This window comes from Hemiscyllium ocellatum, unplaced genomic scaffold (assembly GCF_020745735.1).
Source record: "Hemiscyllium ocellatum isolate sHemOce1 unplaced genomic scaffold, sHemOce1.pat.X.cur. scaffold_400_pat_ctg1, whole genome shotgun sequence".
Classification (NCBI taxonomy): domain Eukaryota; kingdom Metazoa; phylum Chordata; class Chondrichthyes; order Orectolobiformes; family Hemiscylliidae; genus Hemiscyllium; species Hemiscyllium ocellatum.
Genome location: NW_026868820.1, coordinates 274,798 through 294,061, shown reverse-complemented (window position 1 = coordinate 294,061; position 19,264 = coordinate 274,798).

Below are 19,264 nucleotides of genomic sequence, written 5' to 3'. Positions count from 1 at the left end.
CATTCCCAAACTGCTCTTCCAACTGGACGCATAGTCCGCCTCTTGTTGACTAAAAGTTTGTTTTATATTCACATACAAATCTAAACACTGACATACCCAATCCTCATTGGAATCATACTTTGGCCAGAAGACAGCTTGATGAAGAATTGTTTTTTTGGTCCATACTAAACAACAATATTTAATCATTTTCTTTTTATCTTTTTCCCTTGTACAAGTGTTACTTGTCCATTTCCTCAACATCCTCCCCAACGGACTTTCAGGACGAATGTTAACAGGGACATTTTCTTCCTTTACTCCGTGACAGTTCGATTTACTCTGTATACTCCCCATTTCTCGGGCCCTGACCAGTCCCTCAGTGATTAAATACCACTTTTCCCAGCCACCAAATTAATACTTAAATGTCAGTTTTCTGACGTTGGTCTGTGCACAAAGTTCCATATTTTTTATCGACTTCCTTTCACTGTCTGATTCAGATGTCTCTCTTCTGGGATTCATACCAGTCGCCCAAGGGAGCGGACAAAACCGGGACAAGAAACCGTTCCTCAATTTTGAATAGGAGGCATCTTCCCAGTGTCCAGGGCCAGCCACTCCCCCCGGCGTTGGAAAAATAACCCGGACAATCCCCAATTAAGAGAAACTAAGCCCACTCACTTCAATAATTTCAGTGTGAGACAAGATCTGAAGTAATCAGTATGTTTATTATACGTCTGCAAGCGTGGTTCTGAAATAGACAGGCAGTGTTTAGCCATTACCGAGGATTCACTACTCCAAACCCAATGCCCATTATTATTGTTTCTCTATTGCCTTATCCGGCCTTGTGCATAGAAAAGTACAGGTTTTACTTGGCCTTTTTACTACATCCAGGCTGTGGTCAATTGTTCGATATATCCTCCTTCACTCCTATCTCTTTCCCCCACTTGTGACATTTCCTCCCTTCCCCAACCATATTGAACATTACGACCTTTCAATTGGGGTTTGTTTTCTGTTTTTGCAGAAATGGGAAACAAATGCGTATAACTATTGCTTGTACAAGCATATCTGGCTTAACCTACATCCTCACAGCACAATATCTGTTTGACTGTACCATCTACCATTGTTTGCAGGTTCCTTTCATTCTTGTATGCACATTTTAGCTAATATGAAAACAATCATATATTTCCTTCAAATAGGTTTCATTCTTGTTGACTCAGATCTTGGTTAAAACAATTGTACACTGATGTGAGTTCATTTACCTTGCATAAGTAATAATGATTGCAGAAGTAACACTACTTCACCTGTAACCCACAGTTGGTAGTGTAGTGAACAAAGAAGAACTCAGAATACAGAAAATGTGCAGCCCAGGAACAGGCCCTTTGGACGGCCAAGCCTGAGGCGGTCCAAATCAACTGTCTAAACATGTCGCCCAATTTCTAAGCATCCGTATCCCTCTGCTCCTCACTGACTCATGCATCTGTCCAGACGCACCTGAAATGAATCTGCCATGCCTGCCTTGACTGGCAACGCATTCCCGCACCTACCACCCTCTGTGTAAAGTAATTTCCATGTCTATCTCCCTTAAACGTTTCACCTCTCTCATTGAACGCGTGACCTCTCATTATTGAATCCCTCATCTTGGGAAAAAGCTTATCTCTATCCATCCTGACTGCACCCTTCATATTTAACATCACACAACACCAGCTTATAGTCCAGCAGATTTAATTAGAAGCACACTAGCTTTCGGAGAGATACTCCTTCATCAGGTGATAATGGAGGACTCGATTGTAACACCGAATGTATAGGAAAAATTTGCAGTGTGATGTAACTGAAATTATACATTGAAAAATTGAAAAATTGGCTTAACAGACAATCAAATTTTCAATGTATAATTTCAGTTACATCACTCTGTAAATTTTTGCTATAAATTCTGAGTTAGGATTGAGCCCTCCACTATCACCTGATGAAGGAGCATCGCTCCGAAAGCTAGTGTGCTTCCAATTAAATCTGTTGGACTATAACCTGGCATTGTGTGATTTTTAACTTAGTACACCCCTGCCCAACACCGGCACCTCCAAATCATGAACCCTTCATGATATTGTAGATTCCAATCCGGTCCTCTTAATCTCGTTTTTTTTCTAATGAAAGCAAAAGTAACCTACTCATCCTCTCTTCAGAGGGAGCATCTTCCATACCAGGCAACATCTGCGTCAACCTTCTCCGTATTCTCTCCTAAACGTCCACATAATTTTGTTAATTTGGCGACCAGAACTGGACAGAGTATTCTAAACGCGGCCGAACCAAACTCTTGTGCAATTTTAGCAGGACTTGCCTGCTCGAATACTCAATGCCCTACCCGGTGAAGGCAAGCCTTCTTGACCACTCTATCCACCTGTGCAGTCACCTTCAGGGTACAAAGGACCTGAACTCCCAGATTTCTCTTCTCATCAAGTTTACCCAAAGTTCTTCTGTTTACTGTATACTTGGCCCTGGAATTAGACTTCCCAAAATTATCATCTCACATTTGCTTGTATGGAACTCCATTTGCCACTTCTCCGCTCAACTCTTCTGTCTATCTATATTCCCCTTCATTCTTTGACAGTCCCCTATGTTTTCTGGCTCCTCACCAATCTTTGCGTCATCTGAAAATGTAGTAGCGAGACACTGGGTTAGCAACTCTTGGAGATTGAAGCATGGCAGTTGTTCATCCCATGCAGCAAGGAACCATGTTTGGATGATTGTTCCCAGTGAAGTACCACTGTTTCCTGATGTAGATCAATAATTTAAACATTTTTTTAGGAGTCATGATTTACAAGCTTACTGACGATAAATAGTCGTCAAGTTAACTATGATGAATAATGTCAGGGACTACAGGGATGTATCCATCAGGTGGAAAGGAAAAATTGCGAATGGAATTGAATCCAGACCAATGAGTGGTAGTGAATTTGGGGAGTTGTAACAATAACAGTGAGGATTCTGAGTGGTGTAAAGGAGCAAAGAGATGTTGGAGTGGACATTCACAGATCCCTGAAGATTGTTCGACAGGGAGATCAGTTGTTCGAGAGGTTTTTGGATATTTTCTATTGTTGACTACAGACTGTAGATGATATTCTATCTTTTGCAACCGCCAGTTTAGGAAATAACTAAAGGAATGAGCGCAAGTCTGGTCCATGCAATAATCTACATTTTTAAAAAATTAAAGATGAAAGATAGAGGGCTGAAGTATAAATCTTTGCCCATCAAACTATTTCACCACTCAATGAATTTACCACTTTTCCCTCTCCAAGTTATACTGTTTTGTGCCTTGGAGGGTAATTTGCAAATTAGGAAATTTCGATGCATCTTCAAACTTGTATTTATAGTCGCTACAGTTTTTGAACTTTGAAGGTTCTGTCAACAAACCTGAATGACTTACTCCAGTGAATCTTCTGTGTGGTGCACTCTGCTGCAATTGTGCCTCAGCACTTAAGGGAATAAATATTCAGGTATTGAATAATTTTCAGTTAAGTGACTGCATTGTCGTGGAGGGTGGCCAGTTCCTTCAGTGGCATTGAAGCTGCACCCACCTAGGCAAATGGAGAGAGTTTTGTTAAACATCTAATTTGTGCGTTGCGGATGATGTAGGCTTCACAGAGACCAGAGTTGAGTTAATAATCAAACAAAGTCGACCAACGGACATGTTTTTATCGCCAACTTCTTTATATGGGCGTTCAGGTTCCATTTCTCCGAAATACTAGCTCCCAGGGCGATTACACGGAGGAATTCAGTTACATTGAAACCATTGAATGTCAGTCGAATATGATTAGATTCTCATTTGTCAGAGTTATCTCCGCTGTATTTGCTCCTTCTGTGGATCAATGCAATTGTAATTGCTTTCTGATTTCAAGTTCGAATTCCCGTCTGCGCCTGAAATTCAACCCGTTTCCTCACTGGAACTTCTCCACCTGCCTTCATTACATGCAAGGACTCTGTAAGGGACAGCGCAGACTTAAAAACATGTTGCCAACTCTGTATACAGTAGAACCTTGTGGAATGGTTGGTTAGGCTGGGATTATTCTCCTTGAAACAAAGGAAGAGGGTGGAAACTTTATAACCAGATAATAACAATTATAAACGTTCAATATTCGTGGGATCTTGACAGGGTAGATTCGGGCACGTGGCTTGCCCTATGCTCTGAGGAGAGCACCAGAGGACATAATCTCAGAATTAGATATTGCCCATTTAATTCAGAAATGAGGAGTAATTTATTTGCTCAGGGGTCAAAGAAACTATGGCATTTTCCAGTAACCGCTGTTGAGACAGTGTTGTTGGGTATTTTCAAACAGTGCCAGATAGTTAATCAGAAAGATGATGAAACTTTGTCAAGCTAAGTGAACAGAAAGGAATTCAAGATTATCAGACCAACTATGTTAAAAATCACACAACACCAGATTATAGCCCAACAGGTTCAATTGGAAGCGCACTTGCTTTCAGAGCGACGCTCATTCATCAGGTGATAGTGTCACCTAATGAACGAACGTCACTCCGAAAGCTAGTGTGCTTCCAATTAAACCTGTTGGACTATAACCTGGTGTTCTGTGTTTTTTGAATTTGTACACCCCAGTCCAACACTGGCATCTCTAAATCAGTAAAACCATGAATTCGTTGAATGGTTGAGCAGACTCCTGGGGCTGAATAGCCTACTTCCACTTGGTTTAACATTAGGTTTACCACCTTATTTTATTCATCAGTTCAGAATTGTGAGGGGATGGAATGAAGTGACAGAAAGGTTTTATTAAGCAGATCAGACAGAGCAGGAACAAGGCTCAGAAACTCAGGAAGGAGAAACGTGCTGTGACCTGGGGGCAACAAATGACACTGGGCCCAGCACAGGTGGCTGTGTACAGAAGCTGTGGTTGCTGAAGGAAGTTGCTAGATCTTATACAGTTGGTAAGTCAGTGATCACGCTGGATGATGGATCGTTGTATGAATCACACACAGCAGAAATTTGTGAAAGAATGAAATGTTTGTTTCATTGGAGAAATTTTCTGCGGTTACAATTCCGAGTGACTGTTTGAAATACTGATCAGATTGTTGTGTGAAGTGTTAGGTTAAAATACTCATGACCAACCTCACTGGATAAACTTGTGCTCCCAATCTCTTGTTATTTATTTCTCTTTCTTTCGATGTGAATTCATAGAAAGACAAGGTGGAATGTACGGCAGAAAGTAAAATGTGTTCCTTCTCATTACATTAATTTAATCTACAATTGAATAGAATGACTGCTCTCACTTTTCATTTCGACTTAAATGTGGTGTCGATTGCTCGTCAATCTCCCGTGCAGTGAAGGGCACAAACAAGATCTTTGATCCAGTGTATACCAGAGTGTGAGGTGCAAAGAAAACCTGCTTGAGCGGTGCATAAAATTAGCAACCAGAGTATGACTCGACCCCGTGAATGTGGAGCACAACGGCATAATTACCCACCACGATAATCTCTGGGGCTCCTCTGCACAGTTTGTAATGGGGTGACATGTGACCTCATCAGGTTACATGTGGTGAAAGTCATGGATGAGAAATTTCCAGAGTGGAATTGAATCCACACCATTGTGTTTCTGCTTTCACCAGAATTATAATAACACCAAATTCCAATAAATAGCCATACTGGTCAGAATGAATAGCTGTTATTGATACATTCTGAGTCAGAACTGAGTCAGAATGAAACAGGACAAGAATTTTTCACGTACATTTGACTCATAATTTCTTCAGTCACTTTCTCTCTCACGTGAAGAAGCAGCCATGGTGAGAGAAATAAAGGCGATGTTATCGCTCAATGGCTTTTCTCATATGGCTGAACCTGAATTGGATGAAAGCGCAAGAAATGCAGATTTGTTCGTTTCATTTTAATTTTGCTGAAATCTCACAATGTTCACCGTAATAATCAGAAGTGTATTAAATATACCTCATTGGAACGATTAATTTTGTATTCAAATTTGCTCTGAGTTTATTTCAGCTGAAGGAAAATATGGCTTCGAGAAAACAGAGTTAAAGTGCAAAAGAAAACCCACCAGTTTTGTTACTCGTTGCTTTGGCAGATTTCACTGAGTATTAAATGAACCAAACATCATGGTGTTTGTTCTCACATCCTTAACGCATGTGATGAAAGCAGGAAGTCGATCTCCAAGCAACTGGTCACTTCCTATTCATCATGTAATATCTTCCCTTATCAATAAATAAAAATCCATTCAGTTCATTTACAATGCTTTAGGTGGAATATTATGCCAACTCTTTCAAAATGCAGACTTTTGGAACCGAATCTTATTTAGCTGCACACATTAAAGAAATTTATTTACATTTAAAGTCAACCAACTTAGACATTATTTCCCTGCAACTTCTGACCGACTTCACACCATCTTTACACCTTTACAGCGCCACACGCTGTCTCTCTCCTTGTGAAATTTATTCCTTGAATGTCACCAAATGTGCCTTCCCAAAAATTTGGAAAACAGATTCTCGGAGTGACAGCGATTCTGTTCTCATCAATTTTTGTCCTTCAAAGGTTTTATCAAAGGTATTGAATACCTGACATCTGGATGTTTACTTACTTGAAAGAGGGAATTTTCCACCTATTTACTCTATCCAAACATTTCATAACTTGGAAAAAAACGCATTAAGTCTTCCTTGGTTCAGGGACAACTGTTCTCAGTTTTCCAAGAAGACAAGTGAATAAAATCTCAGCCTCAGTACACCCCCATCAGTATCTTCTCTAATGGCTTTACACCCCAGTAAACACTGTCATTATCAATTCGTAGAATCACAGAATCCTAAAGTGCAGAAAGAGCCTTTCAGTCAATCAAGCCAATTAGATTAGATTAGATTAGACTTACAGTGTGGAAACAGGCCCTTCGGCCCAACAAGTCCACACCGACCCGCCGAAGCGAAACCCACCCATACCCCTACATTTACCCCTTACCTAACACTACGGGCAATTTAGCATGGCCAATTCACCTGACACGCACACCTTTGGACTGTGGGAGGAAACCGGAGCACCCGGAGGAAACCCACGCAGACACGGGGAGAACGTGCAAACTCCACACAGTCAGTCACCTGAGTCGGGAACTGAACCCGGGTCTCAGGTGCTGTGAGGCAGCAGTGCTAACCACTGTGCCACCGTGCCGCCCATAAATGTCGACTCTCTGAAGAGCAACTCACCCAGATCTAGCCCTCCTCCCTATTCCCTTATATTTCACCAGAAGAAGGGCCAACCCTCCCCCTTGTGATGTCAAATAAACCTGTTGGACTTTCACCTGGTGTCCTGTGACTTCTGACCTTGTCCCCGCGTTACCCGTGGCTAATTCATTAAACTTACTTAATTCACTCCCTGGACACGAGAGGGCAATTGGACTTGGCCAATCAACATAACCCTCAGACCGAACAGCATTGCGAATTATTGAGCCAATGTTCCATCATAGTGAGCAAAACCTGTATCATTTTTAATGGCTTTATACCCTGGTAACTCTGCCTCATCAAAGAAAATCAACCCAAATTCAATGTTTCGAAACGCTACTCTGTGCTTTACGATCTGGATCGTGCTGCGGGAAATGTTTCTGCACTCATATTTGAATGCTTTTACGCTGTATCTTGCTCACCATCCTGCTTCCAATAAACACTTCAATCCGGAACAAGTCTGTCAAATGTTTTTCATTCCAACACAGTAACAATGTGCCGTTTGCAGAAGTCACGTGTTTGTACGTACACTGACACTCTGCCTCCCTAAGAGCTGCAGTCCTTCCCCACCTTGATTCAGGCAGCACTGTCCTTCCTGTGACATACCACATCGAGAATGGAAGGACAACTATCAATACCCGCACTTAGGAATGGAGCGACAGGTTTAATATATTTACACAGTCCCCAGTGGAGAATTGAGCCCTGTAATAGGCGGGGACACTAACTACTATACTACCGAGAACAAGAGTGTCAAAGGAGGCCCTTCAACCAGTTGTGACCACACTTGTCAAAAACACCTGTCTAATGAACTGAATCCCATTTCACAATGTTTATCCTACAGCCTTATATATCTTGGCATCACAAGTTCACATCTGAATGTTTATTCAGGCTATAACACTGTCTAGGAGAAAGTGAGGACTACAGATGCTGGAGATCAGAGCTGAAATGTGTTGCTGGAAAAGCGCAGCAGGTCAGGCACCATCCAAGGAGCAGGAGAATCGACGGTTCGTGCATGAGCGCTTCTTCCTGAAGAAGGGCTCATGCCTGAAACGTCGAATCTCCTGCTCCTTGGATGCTGCCTGACCTGCTGCGCTTTTCCAGCAACACATCTTCAGCTTTAAAATTGTCTGCCACTCTGAACAATGCAGACAGTGTATTCCAAATTCAAACCACCCACTGGCTGATAAAGCATTTTCGCACATCTTCTCAAACATTTCTGCCTTTCACCTTAAATCTCTGGTCCCTGCTGATGGATCCCCCCATCAATGAGAAACTCGTTCAGTCAACCCTGACCATACCCTAACTCAATCATGTCTCCTCTACATCTCATTTGCACAGCGACAAAACAATCCACTTTGTCTAATCTTTCTTCCTAAGTGAAACTCTTCGGCCCAAACAATATCCCGGTAAATATCTCCAGCAATGTTTTCAGTATGATTACATTCCTGCAATAATTAAGGGCTACGGGGAGAATGCGGGTAAGTGGAGTTGAAATGCCCATCAGCCATGCTTGAATGGCGAGTTATCTCGATGGGCCGAATGGCCTTACTTCCACTTCTCTGTCTTATGGTCTTATAATGTGACTTGCAAAACTGCACACAACACTCTTGCTTGAAACTAATGAGCATTTGTTTTAATATTTCTGTATTAGAATGAGGGCGATTCTCTGCTAAGCAGAATTTATTACCTATTCCTAATTGCCCAGAGGGCAGTTGAGACTCAACCATATTGCTATGAGTCTGAAGTCACATGCAGGTCAGACCAAGTAAGGAGAGCAGATTCCATCCCGAAATGAAATCAGTGAACCAGATGCTTTTTTTTAACAAATGTCAATGGATCTATAATAGTCATTATATTCTTCATTGCAGGTATTTGCTGAATCTAAATGTTACAATCTGGCATGGTGGGACTCAAGCCGTGTACCCAGACTATTACCTCGGTCTCTGGATTATCAGTTCTATGAAATTACCACAAGACCAACGCAGAAAGCCACAAAAGCTGATCTTTTCCAATAAAATCTCTTTTTCCCAAAACTGCCCTGGGTCTTTTCCAGGAGCCTGACGCTCCAATTGTCTCTGGCCTATGTCAGTAAAAACTGTTCCATGGGGATTGATTTCACAACTGCGGTATTCAAATGGATCGACTTGTTTGGAGGTCCCGATGGTGGGATTGGTGCACGTTCAACCAGCAACAGTGACCGCAGCACAGACAGAACAGTATGAATGTCAAAGAGAGTGATAGATTGTGCATTGCCTCAGAGAAATAGGAGGAGGGACGGAAAGGAGATTTAATGATCGTGGGAAGGAGAGAAATCACCGACAGCGGATATGCTTGAATCCTCATATGTGAAACGCAGAGATGTGAGAAAGCGAAATTTGAAGGTAAAACAAGTAATTTCTTACGATGTGTCACAAAAAGGATAATGAAGAGAACACTTAGAGTTATGATATGGTTTCGAACCGAAGTTGCTGTGGTCACAATGCAAAATACAGATGACCACGATCACAGCAACAACAGAACAGGATGCTTGCAAGCAGCAATAAGTATACGAGCACAGGAAATGTTTGGAAGAACAGCAAATGTACAATATCAGTACTCAGCTAACAGTGACAAGCATCTGGGAACTGAGAATGAGCTGAATCTTTCCGTTCGACGTCCTCAGAGGCTGTGGAGCTCCTTGAATGAGAATGTTGAAAACTGAGATTGATCGATTTCGACAAAACATCAAAGACTCGGGGGACAGTACAGGATATTGTTGAAATGTATGCTTCACTAGCATTTTAGCTTAATATAGGCGACTTCACCAGCTTCCTCAAGGCAGTAACCAATGCTGGGAACTAATACCAGTTCCCAGCCTCGGAGTCAGAGAAACTGCGGCACAGTCGCCCAGATCCAACCGGAAATGGGGAAGGGAATGAGTGTGCATTGTTACTTATTGTCTCCAGTGATGCAATAGGTGACAGTGCGGTCCTTCTATGATGGTATGGAGGCGCACGAAATTCCTAGGTTGAGTATGCGCCTGATCAAGGGAATAGTTGTCCCCGTTTATACTCTCATAGCGATCTCCAGTGCATCTTGCTAAGATAGCTGAGTGGCACAACGGGAGCGTGTTGAGCCCTTAACTTTGCAGTGGTGGGTTTAAATGATGATTTTGCTATTTGGATCAGTGATTCCGACACTGGCGGTGGCAGCTGTTTTTTCTTGCATCAGCTCAGAATCGGTTTCTTCCCACAGTAAAGACTTCAACATGGAGAAGGTGGTGTTGGGGTGACATTTTAAAATAGTTGTCCTTGGGGTCTTGGACAGCGAACCGATAATGTTTAAGTTCGACGAATAAAACCTAGAATGCAAGCCTGACCTCAGGAACAGAGATCATGACTTTAATTTCTTGAAATCGCACTCATTCATGTCCCGTATGCAAGGGATTCTACCATCATTACTCAGTCCTGACTACAAGAGACTCCAGGACCAGAAAAACATTAGCTGACCCTTAATTCAAGAAACCCAACCGTGTGGGGAAGCAGACCAGTCGGTCGTTCCAGTCCACACGGTCCCTCCGAAGGGCATCCGACCAGATGCCACGCTATTCCCTATCCCATTAGCCTGAATTTCCCAGTGTTGATCTCTTTAACTGGCACATCTTTGGTCAGAGGGAGGAATAAAAATGCAAACACACAGAGAATGTGCAGACTGCCCACAGACAGACCCCGAGGCTGGGATCACATCTGGGTTTGTGATGCAGCCAGACAGCAACGAATGTGGGACGAAGAATAAATGTTGTCCTCACTAGTGATACTCACACCCTGTGTGTGAATGAGAAAGAATGAAAAGACATTCACAACATAGAAAACAAGATTTGTTTCTGAGTGGACACAATTTGAAAGGATCATTCACTCTGGGTAGAGAAAATGACGCCAATATCACAGAGAAAGCATGGCAATGTGAGAACTGCCGGAAGGGATTTATTTAAGCACAGAAATGAAACTTCATTTAATCAGTAACACCGGGGAGAGGCCGTTCACCAGTCCCGTGTGTAGGAAGGGATCAATGAGCAAAACAACCTCCGGAGACTCCAGCAGGGTTACATATCACATCAGCAGTTGGATTATGCTGTCAACGCGACTGTTAATCCCAACCAACTGCCTGTTCCGTAGAGTCTGTCAGAGAGTCATACATGAAAACAGGCCCGTCAGACCAACCAATCCATGCTGAACATACTACCGAACTAATCTAGTCCCATCTGCCTCCTCCTGTACCTGCTGAGCGGTGGTAATGCCCTTGTAGTTTTATTACTGTATTGTTAATCCAAATCCCAGGTAATATTTTGAGGACAAAGGGTTCAGATCCTGGCAGGACAGATGGTGAAGTTTGAAGACTCTCGTGATGACCTGAATCAGTTGGTGTGGAAACTCCCACCTGATTCACTCATGCCAATTCAGGAAGCAAACTGCCATAGTCATCTGTTCTATCCCACATGAAATTCCAGATATGTAATATCGTGGTTGACTCCTAACTGTCTTCTGGGAAATTACTGATGTATTAGGCATGAAAGAAAAGATTTTATTTTAAAATCCCACTTTCCTATTCATTGATGGATCCAATTTTCCTTTTAATGTTGCAAATGCATCTTCATCCATCACTTCCTCAGCAAGTTAATTGCACACGTAAAACACCCTCTCTAAAAGTAGTGCTTCACATGTCTTTTTTATAATGTCTCTCTTTTACTCTTAAACATATGCCCTCTAGCCTTGAAATCCCCCTTCTGGGAAAAGGCAGCTATCGTTAACTCTAGGTTACCTCTCAATAATTCATCAACTTCTGTCAGGTCACCGCTCAAACCCCTAACCTAGAGTGAAACCAGTCTCAACTAGGAAAAAGTGAAAACTGCAGATGAGAGATCAGAGTCGAGAGTGTGCTGTGCTGGAAAAGGTCAGGCAGAATTTGAGGAGAAGGAGAATCGACGTTTCGGGCAAGAGCCTGATGAATGAACTAACTTGAGTGAAAAGTTGATTCTCCTGCACCTCGCATGCTGCCTTACCTGTTGTGGTTATCCAGCACCCCAATCTCGCATGTGAAAATAGTCTCAGCCTATCCAGCCTTTCATTTTAACTCAAACCTTCCACAGGCAACATGCGTACATACGTTTTTCTGAACCTACTCCAGCTGAATAATATCATTCCTACAACGGGGCGACCAGAATTGGACATAAAGTTCCAGAAGAGGCCTCATCAATGTCCTGCAAAACTTCAACATAACGTCCCAACTCCTGAGCACAAAGGATTGAACAATGAAGGGAAGTGTGTCAAATGGCTTTTAACCATCCTGTCTGTGTGCGATGCAAACTACAAGGAATTGTGTATCTGTACCCCAAGCTTCCGTGTTCTCCAACACTATGCAAAGCCCTACTCATTTTGATGTACCAAAATGGAATACCTTTCATTTATCCAGATTGAACTCCATGTTACATTTTTCAGTCCATCGACTAATTGGATTAAGATCCTTTTGAATCTTAGATAATCTTCCTCATTGTCTACAATTCTGTTGTCGCCTTCAAACCTACAAAGCATACCTGCTGTGAGTTCCACTATTTTCTCATATAGATCAATGATTCATATTTACTTGTAGTGGCCATGATGTAGCAGTGTGCAGATCATACAACAGTTAGTCATGCAATTAACCATGAAGAAGAAAGCCGCAGATTCCAGGGAGACATCAAACAATTGGAAGTGAAAATAGTGAAAGCAATTCATTCCAGGAAAGTGGGTGATCTTGAAGCAGAATCAAACTTAAACCAGCCGCCCACGCTCCAGTTGTGGCACTCAGCTGTCTCAGCACGATGCGCTGTAGACTGCCGTGTCATTATAAACGGGAACAAATCGGCCACGCCCCCCCCACCCCCCACTTTGACCAGGAGCACTCCCAACCTCGGAATTGCTTGTGCCTCTAAACTGTCACAGAAATACCGTGCATTCACTGGTTGTATCACCGGAGCCATCGAGTATCTCTGCGACTTTATTCCCATCCCGATTTCCAGTTGGACCTTCGCGACTGCGCCAGTCAGTTCCTCTGATTCTGGGACTGGGAATTGGGACTATGTGCAGCAGTGGTTACTGCCTTGTGTGGGGAAACCGGTGAAGTAGCCGATGTTAAACCGCATTACTATTGAAGCATACATGTCAACAACGCCTGCACTGTCCCCGGAATGTTTGATATTTTGAAGAAATCTATTTATCTCAGCTTTCAGCATATTAATGATGGAATCCCCACAGCCACTGGGGGCACTGATGTTGAACGCTCAACCCATTCTGAGTTCCCATATATCTGCCACTGTTCGCTCAGCACTGATAGTGTGCATTTGGTGCTTGCTTGCTTGTGGGATGCCGTGCTTGCTTGTGGGATGCCGTGATCGCTTGTGGGATGCCGTGATCGCTTGTGGGATACCGTGATCGTATAGTGGTTAGTACTCTGCGTTGTGGCCGCAGCAACCTCGGTTTGAATCCGAGTAACGGCAGTAATTGCTCTCTCTGCTTCAGCTTTTCTGAAACACAAAGGAATCAGTTACTTTAAGATGGTAATTGTCTCCAAGGTGATGACTTTTTCCTTCAAATTCTGCTCGCTCACATCTCTGTATTTCATATGTCAGAATTCAAATCTACCCGTTCTCAGATATTTCTCTCCCTCCTACGATCACTAACTGAACTTTCCGTCCCACACCCCTATTTCATTCATTTCGAGACGCCAGTGTTGGACAATGGTGTGCAAATCTTAAAAAATCACACAACACTAGGTTAAAGACTACCAGGTTTAATTGAAGCACTAGCTTTCGGAGCTATGCTCTTTCATCATGTGGTTGCGGAGTCATTTCCTATTTCATTAAGGCACTGCAGAATCTAACACTGACTCTCACATTGATACCATTCAGTCTGTGCTGCTGTGGTCACTGTCGCTGGGTGAACGTGCCCCAAGCCCACGATCGGGACCTGAAGATCAGTTGATCTATTTGGTTACCACTGTTGTGAGTTCAATGCTCATGTAGCAGCTTTTACTGACATGAAACAGAGATTATTTGGGGGTGGGGAGGGCAAACTCAGGAAAGTGACGCAGGACAATATCGAGGAAAAGCGACTTCATTGGGAAAGATTAGTTTCACGGGTTTTCTGCAATGGCTGAACGCTAGTACCACTGGACTGTTGATGATGTTCAAAACAAAAGTAAAATTGGTTAGTTTCCTGGCGAATTGACTGTGGGGTGGGAACGTTCTGGATTTTGCAAAGTTTCTCTGCTGTCATGATGGTGTTCGCCTCCCGTGCAGAAAATCGCAAATAGCGCGACTGTTGATTTACATTGCAGGCAACGTTTTTACCGGAACCGAATGGAGACTGTTCTTTCATCGCTGTTGTGAAACGAAGTCCTGTGGTGAGTCGATTCATCGTTATTTGGCTTTCTGGCGAATGGAAAAATCGTTACAATGCATATGTTACTGAATTTCTCCCATTTCCTTCATTTCCATCCTGGAGACATCTGAAGGGAAAGGTAATCTAATCGAGACTGTGATTGGTGAAATTCACTTTTTTTTATGGCCCATACTTATTATATTCGTTCTTTCTCTCTTTTCAGCATTGTCTGGGAAGTGGTGGTGCACGAAGGCTGCAGTATGTTTGAAAGAGTAGCTTGGAATTGCCCTGTTGTTAGTTTTGAGATTACTTTATGGCTCATGCCCTCGGACTGCCTCACATTTAGCATTCATGCTTCGCTGTGTCTGAACATGCACTAGGTATGCCAGATTTGTTGGCATTCCGTGTTAAATGCTTTCTGTTTGCGATTCGCTCAATACATTGCGAGTTAACAGGGTTTCTGAGGTAACTTGCAGCAGCAAAAATGCTCAACTGAGGATCTGGGAAAATTTCACGAAGTATGGTCAGTCGGAGCAAAAGTAAGGAAGTCGTTCGTCTCTGCAGTGTTTCACAATACTACCTTTCCCGTGAGCAGTCGAACAAACTAAATGATCATGTCGCAGCCGTTACGCTGCAGGGAAAGTTGTCCCAGCCTATACCACCTCGCCCTACGGTCCAAGCATTGACGACATCCTTGTCTATATTTTGTCACCAATTTCACGTGTCTTTTTTTTTACGTTTTCAAGATGTCAATTACACTGGACAACAACGAGCTATTGGAAACATAAAGGTGAAACGTAGAATGGCTTCAACTTTCAACGCGGATCACCACTGATACGCTGCACGTGTGACTGCGGATTGTTTGTGTAGTGGTCATCACGTTCACCTAACACGCGAACGATCCCCAGTTCAAAACTGGGAAGAAACTGCTGTGTTCTTAAACTGCAGCCTTTTACGTGGACTTTCTTGCTTGCTTTCCCATCTGCAAACCTGCCTTCGAAATTGCGCCAACAAATCTGCTCTCTTTGTGATTTGTAATGCAATTCAATTTAATTAGTGTGCAAAGCATTGTAAAGGTTTTCTCCAACCTGGGTCTGATCATATGCCATTCTGTTTGAGAGTGTAGTTACCGCGTTCTGATCCCTTCCACGAAAAGCAGTACCGCATTTACATTCCTTGCTCAGACGGCCCGGTTCAAAGACAGGGAAGAAGCTGATGCGCTGGTGTCACAGTGCACCACGGATTCCTGAACTAGTCTGTCTAACAAATGTACCCAAAAGTCGTCTCTGAAAGGCCTCATTTGGAAGCTGTCTGTCGTTATTCAACGTGCGAGAATTGGCACCATGTTTTGCAACAGTTCGCACGTTAGTGGCTCATTCAATCAGCAACAGCAACGAAAGAAATTATACTCTGAGAGGAAACTCTGAACTTGTGCGTTCATAACGTCGTTAATATTAAAGTGTGCCTCGAAATCTAAGCCGTGTTGGAACTGAAACGGAGGAGTCGACAGAGAGGCTGCAGAATAACATCGCAAACTTTTGGTTTTCTTTAAATCACTGACGAGCAGGAAAATGTAAACGGGGAGAGCGAGTGAGAAAGTGAGGCAGCTGCAGCTCTGGTGAAACTCCTTCATTGTGAGTCACTCAGCAACAAGAGGCGTGAAGGTGACTCATGCGTGAGAGCTCTTCACAACGAGAACAAAAAGCACTCAAGGGCAGTTAGCACCTCTTCCGGAGTAGGGGTGGGGTGAGGTAATTACCTTTTGACTTCTGTTATTATGTACAGAACCTGCATTTTAGATTGACGGGAACAGAAACTACATTTCTAATAAGCACCATGGAGTTTAGCAAAATTTATTGAGTCGCTTCTCGTCGATTCGCGCACAGGTTTCCAACTCAGTTGGTATCGATGTGGCTCATGTCCTGGTGTGAACATCTCTGCAGCAAATTGCACGGTTAAGGTGAAAGGCAAGGAAAGTGGCATCTCGCACTGGCCCCGAGGTCAGAGCATCCTCACAATGTGATCTGTCGTTCTCGGATTGTAATGCTACCTCCGGTTTTAGGGAGGAGAACATTCTTTGGGACTCTTATCCTGCAAAACAGACACAGTGACTGAAACTATGCTGCACGGTATGATGTGGAGCACGGCCTGCTCAGCTTTGTGCATTTTCCCTGTAGTCCGGTGTGTTTCGTGTTCCGTGTAAACGTGAAAGTTGTCCTGTTTCGAGCAATGGGTGAAATCATTCAGCAAAGCAAGAATCGAAATTGAAGTAATGTCAAGCAGCTCATGGTGATTTGACCAAATCATAACCGAACATATATTCTCACGCAGTCACAGATACATTTGTAGCTGAAAAGAGTCTGAGAAGATAGACTCAGCTTACTATTGATTTTTGTCTGGATTGATGAGCTTTCATTTTCTGCTGCGAAATTGACATTGTAGCCGTGCACAACCCAGTAGCTGTGCGAGTTGGAGAGGGACCATGGAACACTTTGCATGTGACTGACCATCTGTTGTTATGCAGGAGCACAATTAGAAATGCAAGAAAATAGGCCAACCAGGCTGGTTGGCAGTGTGGCCGAGCAGTCTAAGGCGCTGCATTTAGGTTTTAGTCGCGAAAAGGGCGTTGGTTCGAATCCCATCATTACCATTTCCGCTGATCAACTCCACCACTGCAGACTTGTAAAAGGTGCTGCTTTGATCTCGGCTGTGTTTTACAAAAGCAAAGTTGGTTAGCTTCCAAGGGAATTGACTGTGGTCTGTTGTGGAAAAGTGCTGGATTTTGCAAAGTTTCTCCTCTGTCATGATGGTGTTCACCTCCCGTGCAGAATATCGCAAACATCGCGACTGTGGCTTTACGTTCCAAGCAAGTTGAGATTTTACTGGAACCGAATGGAGAATGTTATTTCATCGCTGTTGTGAAACAGAGTCCTGCGGTGAGTCGATTCATCGTTATTTGGCTTTCTGGCGAATGGGAAAATCGTTCCAATGAATATGTTATTGAATTTCTCCCATTTCCATCGTTTCCGTCCTGGAGGCATCTGAAGGGAAAGTTAATCTTATCGAGACTGTGATTGTTGAAATTCACTTTTTTATGGCCCATACTTATGATATTCGTTCTTTCTCTCTTTTCAGCATTGTCTGGGAAGTGGTGGTGCACTAAGGCTGCAGTATGTTTGAAAGAGTAGATTGGAATTGCCCTGTTGTTAGTTGTGAGATTACTTTATGCCTCTTGACCTCGGACTCTCTCACATTTAGCATTCATGCTTCGCTGTGTCTGAATATGCATTAGGTATGCCAGCTTTGATTGTGTTCCGTGTTAAATGCTTTCTGTTTGCGATTCGCTCAATACGTTACGAGTTAACACGGGTTCTGAGGTAACTTCCAGCAGCAAAAATCCTCAACTGAGGATCTGGGGAAATTTCACGAAGTATGGTCAGTCGGAGCAAAAGTAAGGAAGTCGTTCGTATCTGCAGTGTTTCACCATACTACCTTTACCGTGAGGAGTCGAACAGACTAAATGATTGTGCCACAGACTGCGATGGAAAGCTCCGCTGAAAAGTAATCGTTTAAAACCGGTGTAAGCAACAGAAGGTTATTGGGGTACACTGCGTGGAAACAGATACTTCGGTGGATCTCATCCATGCTCACCACATAACCAAAATTAAACAAGTCCTATTCCCCAGCATTTGGCCTCAATCCCTCTAAACCCATTCTATCCAGAAACTCATCCGATTACCATTGCAATTTTCTGAGTGTAATAGCCTCCTCCACTTCCTCTGGTAACTCATTCCATACACCCATAACCTTGTGTGTGGGAAATGTGCCTCGGGGTCCTTTGTCAATTTCTGACCACTCACCTTAAACCTATGCTCTCGAGTTTCCAACTCACCCTAGCTTGGGTAAAACACGTAAATACTCAGTTTACAACACTTCCATAAAATCATGTCGCAGCCGTTATGCTGCCGGGAAAGTTGTCCCAGCCTATTCCACTTCACTCTACAGTCCAAACATTGACAACATCCTTGTCTATATTTTGTCACTAATTTCACGTCTTTTGTTTAAACTTTTTCAAGATGTCAATTACCCTGGATAACAACGAGCTATTGGAAAAAGAAAGGTGAACCGTAGAATGGCTTCAACTTCCAGTGCTGGATGCCACAGAGCCGCAGGGGGCGCGCCTGAGGCCAGTTTCTGTAGTGTAGTGGTCATCACATTTGACCAACGCGCGAAAAGTCCCCCGTTCGAAACTGGACAGAAACTGCTTTGATCTTCATTTGCAGCCTTTTACACTGACAAGAACGGAGCTTTCTTGCTTGCTATCCCATCTGCAAACCTGCCTTCGAAAATGCTCGAACAAATCTGCTCTCTTTGTGAAATGTGATGCAATTCCATTAAATTAGTTTGCAAAGCATTGTAAAGTTTTTCTCCAACCTGGGTCTGATCATATGACATTCTGCTTCAGAGTTCTGAATCTTCCACCAAAAGCAGTACCGCGTTTGCATTCCTTGTGCAGGCGGTCCGGTTCAAAGACAGGGAAGAAGCTGACGCGCTGGTGTCACAGTACACCACGGATTCCTGAACTAGTCTGTCTGTCAAATGTAGCCCAAAGTCGTATCTGAAAGACCTCATTTGGAAGCCGCCTGTCGTTATTCAACGTGCGAGAATTGGCAGCAGAGGTGCTGAATCATG